General features: G+C 43.9%; 1 protein-coding gene across 2 annotated transcripts in view; it reads right to left on the bottom strand.

Annotated features, from left to right (window-relative positions):
* The window catches only part of TMEM163 (transmembrane protein 163), a 272496-nt gene that overhangs the window by 130252 nt on the left and 130050 nt on the right, over positions 1-12194 (bottom strand). The gene's annotated exons all lie outside the window — the stretch shown is intronic.

The following is a 12194-nucleotide window of genomic DNA, read 5'->3' as shown; positions in this document are numbered from 1 at the left end:
GCTGCTGAGACTTTGAGACTTTAGCAATTGGGAACAGAGAGCTGGGAACCACATGAAACTGCCAGGGTAAAAGTGCCACCATCCACAATGTTCCCATCATCAGGTAATTAGTTGAGGTATCTACACACACATGCCACTGCTAACACAGTTCAGAGAAAACTCTTTCCCATCAGAGCTGAAAATCCAGTGTAGGCATCAAGAAAACAGTTTGGAAAAACCATAGCAAATGATCTTAAATAAGAGACGTCTACAAATAAGAGATGTCTACAAGTTGTAATAAGGACATTTCTCCATGTTCAAAAATGTATCTACCTTTTTGGGGGGAAAGTTAACTGAGTGGTGTGTCTGTCTAATTCTGTGATCTGTTCTGTGCCCATGTCCAGCTTCAAAGACTGTTGTTCTCAGTTTGACTAAAGCCATATTATCAAGCATATGTCCACCCTCCAACAAAGAATAAAACCCTACCCAGTGGGTCAGCAAAGGTTTGAAGTAGATTGTCCTAGGCACAGGTATGAAAAACATTGACTCATGGAGTAAGTGAGGCGTAGGTGTGGGGCATGGAGGTCCATACCCATTTGAGCCCCAACTCAGCTCACCACATGGCCCCATTCTCTATCCTCCCCATAACATCCAGGAATGGGCCCTGGACAGCCATATTGTGCTTTGTGCCCCTGCCCCCAGCTTTTATGGGGTCATCTGACCCAATGTGAACCAAGCATAGTTCATTTTCTGTGAATTAAGAATTGAGACCAAGAGAGAATCTAGATGGTTGATTAATGTTGTGAGAATTGAAACCTAAGAACACAGAAGTGGAGTTGGCCATCATTTGCTATAAACACCAAGCAGTGGAGAGACAAACATAGGGTAAATACAATTCTGGGGCAAGAGAACCACTGGCTTCTTCACATTTCCAAGCCCTTCCAGGGAGTCAGCTACACTCCAGCCCTCAGGCTGTGTAAGACCAATGCAATTCATTCAATTCCCAACCATCTCTGGCTCTTGCAATGAGCTGCATCATTATCCCTGCGTTGTTCCTGGGCATAAGGAGAAGGGCAGAGCCAGCTGTGAGCAGTGATGGGGTGTAGCTTTTGTGGGCAACACAGCCGTGGTGATGCAAAGGGGCTCTGGCTCTTCCCAAAGAACTCAACTCACAGGCCACATTGACATGAGCAAATATAGCAGGAGATCCCTTGAGGAATTGCACTGAGCACCAAGATACACTAGAGGACGCTAAGACTAACTTGCACCAAGTTCTCAGTAACTTGTTAAGCTTCATAAAATTTCACAGAAACAAGTATTGGGTTGTTGTTGTTTTGTTTTGTTTTGTTTACTTTACAGCCTGTTTTTACAGTATCTTGGCTCTGTGCTTTTTGTGGATTACTTGTTCATCAGCAGTGGAAACCTTTTTAGCTCCTACTAACATCTTGCCCAGATGCTCAATATACACAGCAGATAAAGAAGAGCTCCCGCACTGTCCCCACCCATCACTGTCTGCCCTGGGCACCATGGAATGGAGGGCATAATGGATAAAGTACCACATTTGCCATCCCAGAAGACTGCCTGCTTTCCCAAGAGGTAAACTGTTACTGGTTACTGTAAAAAGCTTTAATCAGCTATTGAGTAAGACCACACATTTACACAGTGGATTACAGATTTCAAAGAGGTGTACACCCAGTTGATTATGTTGACAAACTCAAGGAACTTTACCTTAGAGACTCTGGAATCCCACAAAGGAGATGGCCATTGATGAGGGGTTTCCCTGATTCAGCTGGAGTCAGTGTCTATGATTTCAAACCTTCTCAGAATCATATGTAAAGTTCTGACTGGGTGAGTACTTCAAGCCTGCCCAGGGGATGAATAACTTAGAGCACAAGTGGAATATTAATATTATTCTATCCTCCGTGCACCAAGGAAAGTTTGACTAAGAGCTTCAGGTTAACCAGAGTCCTTCACAGAAGGGAAGGACTAACATGTATCATTTACTTATAAATTGGCTCCATCTGATCTCCCTGATAAGCTGCAAAGGGAGATAATGCTAAATTGTGTGGGGAATCTGGGGTACACTGAGGGGCCTCCACAGGGCCTTGGCTCTGACAGCTTCCCTTTGTGGGCAGTTCCCACTTGGAGAACAGCAGACCAGAGCCAAGATGACTGACCACCAAGGTAGGGATTACAAAGCAGGTGCCCCCGGAGCCACAATCATACTTGGCTGAGGGTAGCTGAAAGCCACCACAGGTCCAACAAAAGTCTAGCAATACCTTGAAGGCAGGTGCACATTCAACAGTGGATGACAGATAAGGACCCTTTCGACCTCAAAATTATGCTGCCAGCTGGCAAGAGGCACAGAGAGAAGGCAGTGGGGCTGCTGTGAAGCAGAGCTCTCTTATGAAGATTTCTCTGGGTCAAGGCAAGGGCCACAGAAGCTGCTGAGGCTGTCAGCTGGCAGTGCGGGGCCTGCATGACAAACACCACCGCTGCTCTGGAATGGAGTGCCCTACTGTCAGGAGCCTCTAAATTCATCCAGAGAGCATTGCTATCAGAACACCCTAGGGAAATTTTCCAGAACACTTCTGCTCCTCACATTTAGAACTTGTCTCCACTGCTCATAATTTAAACATGCACTCCGGGAGCCAGTGGCCGCCAACAGCCGACGAGGCATGCAATCACAGGCCACTGGAGCCTCATTCCCCAGGGAGCCGAGGCCTGCGTTTCCCCCTTCACGCCTGCCTCCCTTTCCCTGGAGAGAGCAGCAGTAGACCACCATCTGATTGGGCTGGCCTCGCACATCCAAACACGCATGCTTAGGATGTGACTGGACTCCCTTCATTTTCCGTGCCTTTTTTTTTCTCCCCTATGAAGGCACAGAGTTCCTAAAATGTTCCTAAGTAAAATGAAGATCTGTAGTTTTGGGGCCTTCCCCACATCCATTCCCCATTGAGGTAAGAGCACCCTGAGTCTCCCCTGGGGAGAGCTATGTCCTTATCCTTAGCGTGTGTGGTTTGTGTTGAATGACATCATCAGCTCCACTCTCATATACCCTTGTCCCACAGCCAAAGGTAAAGATTCAAGAGGGGCACAATTCAATGTGAGCCAGCGAGAACCTGTCTGGAGTTTGTGCCAAAAATACCGGGAAGGGGATGTCTTTCTAATATGGACTGTATAGTTGGCAGCATGAAAACAGGGGCTACAGGTAGCAATTTTGTCCTAAATGGGGAGAAGCTGACTTAGAATGAAGCCAACACAAAGGAAAGCAGATATGAAGGATATCAGATCCCTGATAACATGCACTGAACCTCTGGAATCAGCCCTAACTGAAGTCTATCCCTGTATTTTTCAAATATGTCAGCTGGTAATTTCCTTTAATTTGCTTGAGCCAGCTTGAGTTGAGTTTGTACCACTTGCAGCCATGAGTCTGAATACAATTTACCTTGTTCAGTAATCCCATGTCCAAGAATCTCTTTTAATGACTAAGAAATGGAAAAACACGTTATGGGGTGCCTGGGTGGTTCAGTCGGTTAAGCATCCGACTTCAGCTCAGGTCATGATCTCGTGGTTCACAAGTTCAAGCCCCACATTGGGCTCTGTACTGACAGTGGAGAGCCTGGAGCCTACTTCATATTCTGTGTCTCCCTCTCTCTTTGCTCCTCCCCAACTCGTGCACTCTCTTCCTCTCTCTCTCAAAAATAAAAACATATTTTAAAAAAAGATATGGAAAAACACTTTATACACAAAAGGTTCATCAAAGGTTTATGTAATTTATAAGATCAAAACACTGGATGCAATTTAAAAGTCCAGTAACAGGGTGATGATTAAAGTACAGTCCATTAAAAAATTAAGCTACATGTAAGGTATTTCAAAATGTTGACAAAAAGTACATTTAGTTAATGCTTCTATGAGCACATTAGTTAGAATAATGATATTGATAATAAACACATAGGTGGCATGATAGGTGTCATCAACACTGGGTGCCATGAAAAAGGATGGGCCTATGTCAGGAGGCATCTGGCTAGCACAGGTGAAAACTTAATGGGGAGGTCAGAAGAGGCTTCACTGCAAAGATGAAATTTGAGCAAAGACGTGGAGGAGGTGAGGGAGTGAGCTATGCAATCACCTAGAAGAAGAACCTTCCAGATAACAAGAAGGGTCAGTGCAAAGACCCTGAAATAGAATGTCTGGTATGTGTGAGGCCATTTTGCCTGATGCAAGAAGGAGTGGAGGAAAGTTATGTGAAATAATAGATTTCCTTATTGTTTGAGCAAAAATATGAGGTAGAAAGGGGTAATACATGTGTATAACTAGCTTTACAGTACAACCATGTTTTTAAGATGCATTGCAAACAACTAGAAAAAAAAGCTCAAATGGTGATAGTGGTCAGTCTTTGGTGGGTGGGGATATTTGAGTGGATTTCTTTCCTATCAATTTTTTTTTTTTGTATTTTCCACATTTTTCTACAACCATCATACATGGCCATTCAAATTAGAAAAAGGAAATCCATTTTACTGGGGGGGGAAATTACCCAACACCTAACAATATAGCCAAAGATCTAAAACAGAAAGAGCAGAAATCAGATTTATGATGTACACTGGGGGGCAGGCTGCAGGGCTTCTGGCTAACAGGAAAACGACTATCATACATGTCTTCATTACAGCTCAGTTTCTGAAATCCATTTCTCTGAGCTAAATCACCTACCTGAGTGGACTGCTAATGCCCCGGAGAGTTTGCAGAAGCACACATCAGGGTCAGGTGAGCCAGGGTGTGGCACATAAGTAAAATGTCCCTCTCTGTCCATGGAACCTCCTGTCTCCCAGGTTTTCTCTTGTCCTACCCTCTACTTTCATTTCTGTGTCGAAGGGGTAATAACAGCTACACTCCCAGAAGCACACAGACAACAGAAGTCTTAAATAAATATTTATACAGGTCTGGTTAAAGACCTTCCTCGACTAAGTCACACATGGGCCAGAAAGTCCATCAGACTGAAAACTCAAAATTCAAACAGAAAGACAGCTGGGAAACGGAGCAGACCCAGGCAACCCATTGTTAGGGCAAAGCCAAATGCAAATCACGCAGTTGAATAAGCCCCAAGCTTGAGAAAGGGGTGTGGAGGTTCAAAGTGCCTTGGAAATGCACAGAGAGGTGGGAGCACCAGCAAGGCAACTGTGGTCTGAGCCAGACAGCCCCTCAACAACGTTACACAAAGAATGCCATTTCCATTGCAGGCTAGATTTAGGGCAACAATGAGGTCCCATCTGTCATTCTCTCCTAAGTAAGGCAATAATTATCTTGAGCCTTAGCACTCTTTAGCAATACCCCAGGCCCCGTAACACCTCCGAGTTGCTAAATTATGTGGCCAGTAAAGCGCTAATAAATCAATCCCACTTTAATTAAACCATCTCTGTCACTCAGACGCCTGGCAACCGCCTCACCCACAGCTTCATAATTAACCCAACTTGAGAATTCTTTCCATCACCACCTTCATCGTGCTTGCTACTGCCTAGACGGCAGAAGAGGTGGAGCTGAGAGGAGTCAAAATTAACTGATCTACATTCCAACTCACTTCCACAGAGCATCCAATAACTTCCAGACTCTCTCATGCACAAACAGATTAGACTACAGTCATCTGCGATAGGATGCTGAATTCAGTTATCACTGGTGGAAAAGAGGGAGAAGTGGTTTGAAAACTCAAAACTGCTTTGCCCATTAGACTACTCCTCCTCAGTCGCAGCATAGCAACTTGACTTTGTATTTTATCTGTTTAGACCAGAGTTGGCAAAAGGGCCACCTGAGGATGAAATTTGAAAGTTTTTGTTTGACCTATATAGTACTCTTCAAATATTAGAGTTGGCTACTGCCATTTTAAAATCAGGAGACTTCATGGGGCGCCTGAGTGGCTCAGTCGGTTGGGGGTCCAACTTTAGCTCAGGTCATGATCTCACTGTCTGTGGGTTCGAGCCCCACATTGGGTTCTGTGCTGACAGCTTGGAGCCTGGAGCCTGCTTCAGATTCTGTGTCTCCCTCTCTCTCTGCCCCTCTCCCACTTGTACTCCATCTCTCTCTCTCAAAAATAAATAAACCTTAAAAAAAATTAAATCAGGAGACTTCACAAATTAAAACAAAGAAGAAGAAGACCTGGATTTTCGGCTTCTCTGGAAAACCTGAGATCAGCCAGTGTGGGTCTATCCCTTTCTCCCAGCGAGGGCATTGCTGGACAGGGCATGTGCTCTTGGTCACCTGCCTCTCCTGCAGCATCAGACCCAGGTGGCCTCCCTTACCTGCCTGGCCACCTCTGCTATCTAGCTGACCCAGCAGGCTTGATTATGGGACTTTAGATGCAGCCCACGAGCAGCTTAAGGGAAAGGACAGTAGATTCATCTCCATATCTGCAGTCCTCAGCAAAATGCCTGCCAGTCATTGTGCTGCTTGGACAGTAGCCTCTGGTGTTTCCTACTGTAAATTACAGTAAGAATTTACAACAAGCTCTACCATGGACTAGGTTCTAAAGCCTTTATCATTTTTGTAGAGGTTCCCCAGAATGGAGACCCATTAGTCCCAGGCCTGCTATGGACACTTCCCCCTACGTTCCTGGGCTCTGTCAGCCTGTAGACAAGCAAAGCCTTGCCAAGACCCCAGGGATAATCGTGAGACTCTCCTTCTCTCTTTGACATGACCTAGAGGTATGTGATCATGTATAGAAAGTGGCCAGATGTTCCCTCTCCCAATTCCATACCCACAAGACCATCTGTAACCCATAGCAAGAGAGGATTTGAAGAGGTTGGAGAATATTGCCTTTGTGCTAGTGCTGTGGAGGTCCAAGTGTCATTTAATAGTGGCCTGGACCACTTTACAATGAAAGATACATTTGCATTCAGGTTTGTAAGAGGGGGCAACCGCAAAAATGTCTTGCCTAGACTCCTCATATTCTCCTAGCCATCCCCCCTGCCTGTACCTCTGCCCCTGCATCCATGACATGCAGCCAGAGTGGTTCTGCTTGTTGTACTCCATGTAAAGGCCAAAATCCCCGTGCACTGACCTCCCCCCCCACCCCCAACAGCCACACCAGCTCACTGCTTTCTAGCCCAGGGGCCTCCTCACTGGCCTCCTGCCAGGTCTGGGCTCTAGCAGAGAGCATTCCTACCCCAGGATGCAAATGGCTCACTCCATTCCTTCAGGTCTCTGGCCAAAGCTCACCTGGGCCTGTTCTGGCCCCCCTATTTAATACTGAAGCCTGCCCCAGTTCCCACATCTTAGTTCCCCCTGATCTTGCTCTACATTTTCTTTAACCAGAGCACATATTATCTTCTACCCCACTATCTGATTTCTTATTCATAAATATTGCATACCATTATGCCCCCCTTGACCCATTAGAATGTAAGCACTACAAAGTCCATAAGCTTTTCTGCTTTGTTTCCTGATGTCTCCTACATACCTATATCAGTGCGTAAACACATGAAAGCATTCAGATTGATTCCTTGATTGATTGACTGATTGAAACAACAACTTCTCCTTAGCTCCAGCTTGCTGTGAACTGAGTCTTCAGAGAGAAGGCGGACAGGAACACAGATTCAATACATTGAGGCCCATCTGTGTTACCAGGCAGCCATTCCGTCAGCAATTGGATTGACAGTTAGCACTTTATGGGGCACAATGGAGAAACTGGCCTCTATAAGGACCATTCTTTCAAGGAGAACTTGGAGCATTTGCAAATAGCAAAGACCTAGGACCTTGGGAAGGGCAAGAACAGCCCTAAAACCAGAAAGCTAAGAACTAGCACAGAATAGTACAAATGAAAAAAATTAGAATGAAAACAACCCAAGGAGAGTCTTCCCCCCAAGGAGAGCAGGGCACCCTGACTGCCTCCAACACACACAATATATTCACCCTGCTTCAGTTAGCGTAACATGAAACACACCTGACCCCCATTCCAGAACTAGAGTCAGTGTTACCAGAATGTAGGCAGGACAACCGCCACTCAGCAGAAGACACCTAGTTTAGACAGGTTCTCAGAAGTACCACACACACAGGAGGCACCAGCTCAGGGACAAAAAACCAAGAGCCATGCTGGTTTTCTCAACCACACACACCTTCACTTTGCTTCTTCTACAAAGAAGAGGGAATGAAGAGGAGGGAAAGCTGCTTGAAGCCCTGGCTACCTAACTTTTATGAATATTTGTGGACTATCTTCAATCAAGTGAACCATCTTCCCTCACTTGTTGGTACACGGACTCCAAAGACCTCACTGACCAGAACAAATAATAGGAGCAGGGTTCTTGCTGAATGTCAATTACATATTTTCCACTACATGTGATTTGACTCCTCTCTGTGCTGTGGTTCCCTGTGATCCCAGCATGGCTTTCAAGAAAGTAGTCTGTTGCCTGTGAGCACTGGGTGTGCTTGGGCATCCTCAGACTACACTCAGACCTTGTCCTGCGACCCACCCTGTCCAGACCAACACGGACAGCCTGAGCTCACCAATTATTCTTTCATTTAACAAACAAATGTTTACTGAGTATCTACTACATGCTGCCTACTGTTGCGATGAGCTGGGGATATCGCGGTGACTTGCTGAACGATTTGATGAAATATGCCTCTTAATGCACTAACTAGCCCTTCATCACAGAACACTGCTATTTTCACCTACTAAATAAAGCATTCATTCAATAGAAAACAGAGATGGGGAAATTTTTACAAAACAGAACCCTCACAGTTGGGTCTTCTCTAGCCTTCTGTTCTGAGTGCAGTTGCTGGGAAATGCAAGCCTGAATGCTCACTCACAGCCCATTATTTATTTAAAAATTTTTTTTTATTTTTTAATATAATTGTCAAATTGGCTTCCATACACCCCCAGTGCTCATCCCAACGAGTGCCCTCCTCAATGCCCATCACCCACTTTCCCCTCTCCCCCACCCCCCATCAACCCTCCATTTGTTCTCTTCAAGAGTCGCTTATGGTTTGCCACCCTTCCTCCCTGTTTGTAACTATTTTTCCCCCTCCCTTCCCCCATGGTCTTCTGTTAAGTTTCTCAAGATCCACATATGACTGAAAAAGTATGCCATCTGTCTTTCTCTGACTGACTTATTTCACTTAGCATGACACCCTCCAATTCCATCCACATTGCTGAGAATAGCACGATTTTATTCTTTCTCATTGCCAAGTAGTATTCCATTGTATATATAAACCACATCTTTATCCAGTCATCAGTTGGTGGACATTTAGGCTCTTTCCATAATTTGACTATTGCTGAAAGTGCTGCTATAAACTTAGGTGTACATGTGTCCCTATGCATCAGCACTCCTGTATCCCTTGCTCATGGATTCGAAGCACAAATATTGTTAAAATGTCAATAGTACCCAAAGCAATCTACATATTCAATGCAATGCCAATCAAAATTGCACTAGCATTCCTCTCAAAGCTAGAACACACAATCCTAAAATTTGTGTGGAAACACAAAAGACCCCAAATAGCCAAAGTAATACTGAAGAAGAAAACCAAAACAGGAGGCATCACAATCCCAGACTTAAGCCTCTACCACAAAGCCGTAATCATCAAGAGTGTATGGTATTGGCACAAAAACAGACACATAGACCAATGGAATAGAATAAAGAACCCAAATTGGACCCACAAATGTATGGCCAACTAATCTTTGACAAAGCAGGAAACAGTATCCAGTGGAAAAAAAGACAGTCTCTTTAGCAAATGGTGCTTGGAAAACTGGACACCAACATGTAGAAGAATGAATCTAACTTGGCCCAGGACTCCTCCTCTGCCACCCAAGGCTCCTACTTCTACTGCCCTCATCTTGTACCACACAGAAATGATCCTTGTCTTCCCCAACCAGCTTATGAAAACCTAAGTCAGGGGTTATATTGTATTCAACTCTCTATACCCAGGGCCTGTGAAAGCACTAGTACCTAGTTGGTGCTCAATAATTATTTACTGAGCAGGGTACCTAGGTGGCTCAATCACTTAAGCATCTGACTCTTGACTTCAGCTCAGGTCATGATCTCAAAGTCTGTGAGATCAAGCCCCATGTCTGGCTGCACACTGACAGCACAGAACTTGCTTGGGATTCTCTCTCCCCTCTCTGCCTCTCCCCACCACTCATGCACATGTGTTCGCTCACACTGTCTGTCTTTCTCTCTCCCCCTCAAAACAAATTAGCATTTTTTAAAAATAGTAATTTCTTTCTAAAAAAAGAAAAAAATAAATGCTTGAATAATCCCTAAACCTAATATTAATGTCTGGTTTTTATTTAACATGCAATGATTAATTCACACCAGAACCAAAAGCTAATGTCCTGGGCAATGAGAGCTAGCAATAGCATAGATGTTGTCACTTAAGGTCATCCTTGTAAGATCACTAAGATGGCCCTTCATCTGACACATAAAACCACACAATGGACCCCTTTGGTTTAAAGAGTTACTAAAGGAATTAAAAAAAAAAAAAAAGAACATATTATGGGGAAGAGGAGTACACTAAATAAGACTTCAAAAATTTGGCTTAGTGAAATGGTGCTGAATAAATATTTACTCAATGGCACTAAATCAAAGCCATTAGAAGATCATCAGCATTATCACTTGGAGAATAAAAGTCAAACCTGATAAAATAAAGACCTTCTGCCTCCTCCCTTCCTACCCCTCTCCTCTACAAAACCCACCAAAGCATGGAATGCTAGAGAAAAAATATAATGATCAAAGAAACTAGCCAATGGTCAACCTTGAAGCCCCAATTACAAATAAAATCTACAAATACATTAAAATTTACATTATACTGAGGAAGATGTTGAGAGCTGATAATATACCTGAATCTAATCTTAGGCAGAGCTCAGAGTTTTCCACAATTTGATGCTATAGCTTATCTATAGCCCAAACAATTACAGGCATAGCCAAACCACTTACAGGCATAACAAGTTTGGTTGTAACTAGATGGGGCTCCTGATCCAGAGCCACTCCTTAACCTTTTCCCCATAATCCACACACTAGAGAGAAAGGGAAGTGAAACTAAAGGAGTAAGGGCTCAGACAGCTACTGGTGTAAGTATCAAGCAGCTGGAAAACCAATGGCATTTTCAAAGAGAAGAGCAGAGGTTGCACAGCGGACCATGCAGTCTTCTCTTGCTCACAAGGAAGCAAGATGCTTGTCAAGGTAGATTATCAAGATTAGAGGTAAAGCACCCTGGGAAAAGATACTCAAATTAAAACTGCATGCTGCTCCTTTCATGCCCACCTCTCCATACAGCCCCAGTTTTTGAACAGTGAGGTACTGGCAAACTGGCAGACAGAATCAGAGAAGCAAAGAGGATTAAGATGTGCATTCAGCATACATAAAACCACCAGGCACTAAATCAACACACAAGAACCAGTTATTTCTATATTAGTCACCAACAGTGAAAATGCAAGTCTAAAAAGATACTATTTTGAACAGAAAAAGTCAAATATCTAGAGATAAACTAATGAAAATGGTGTAATACCTCTGCCTAGAAAAATAATAAAACATTACAGACAGAAGTTAAGGAAGACTAAATATATGGAGGGATATACAATGTTCACAGATTACAAAATTCAATATTAGCAACCAAACTTCTAGCAGGCTTTTTGTGAGAGAATAAGATGATTCTCAAGTTTAAGTGGAACTTGAAGAGTCAAGAATAGCTAAGATATGGGGCGCCTGGGTGGCGCAGTCGGTTAAGCGTCCGACTTCAGCCAGGTCACGATCTCGCGGTCCGGGAGTTCGAGCCCCGCGTCAGGCTCTGGGCTGATGGCTCAGAGCCTGGAGCCTGTTTCCGATTCTGCGTCTCCCTCTCTCTCTGCCCCTCCCCCGTTCATGCTCTGTCTCTCTCTGTCCCAAAAATAAATAAACGTTGAAAAAAAAAAAAAATTTAAGAATAGCTAAGATAATACTCAACAACCAAAAAACCTGGAAGACAGTCACAACCAGATATCAAGATTTATTTCAAAATCTTCTGCTAATTGAGACAGAACAGTATTGGCAAAAGGATAAACCAAAAGACCACAGAACAAAATAAGATCCACATATATGTGGTCACTTGATTTATAACAAAGGCACTGCTGAAGTATACTGGGGATAAGAAAGGTCTTGTCAATAAATGGTACTGAGACATTGACTCTACCTCACCATACACAAAAAACAACTGGAGACGTTCTGTGGGTACATATGATAAGTACAAAATAATACAGTAGA

Source organism: Prionailurus viverrinus, chromosome C1, assembly GCF_022837055.1.
Source record: "Prionailurus viverrinus isolate Anna chromosome C1, UM_Priviv_1.0, whole genome shotgun sequence".
NCBI classification, from domain to species: Eukaryota; Metazoa; Chordata; class Mammalia; order Carnivora; family Felidae; genus Prionailurus; species Prionailurus viverrinus.
This window is presented reverse-complemented; position numbering and strand designations above follow the sequence as displayed.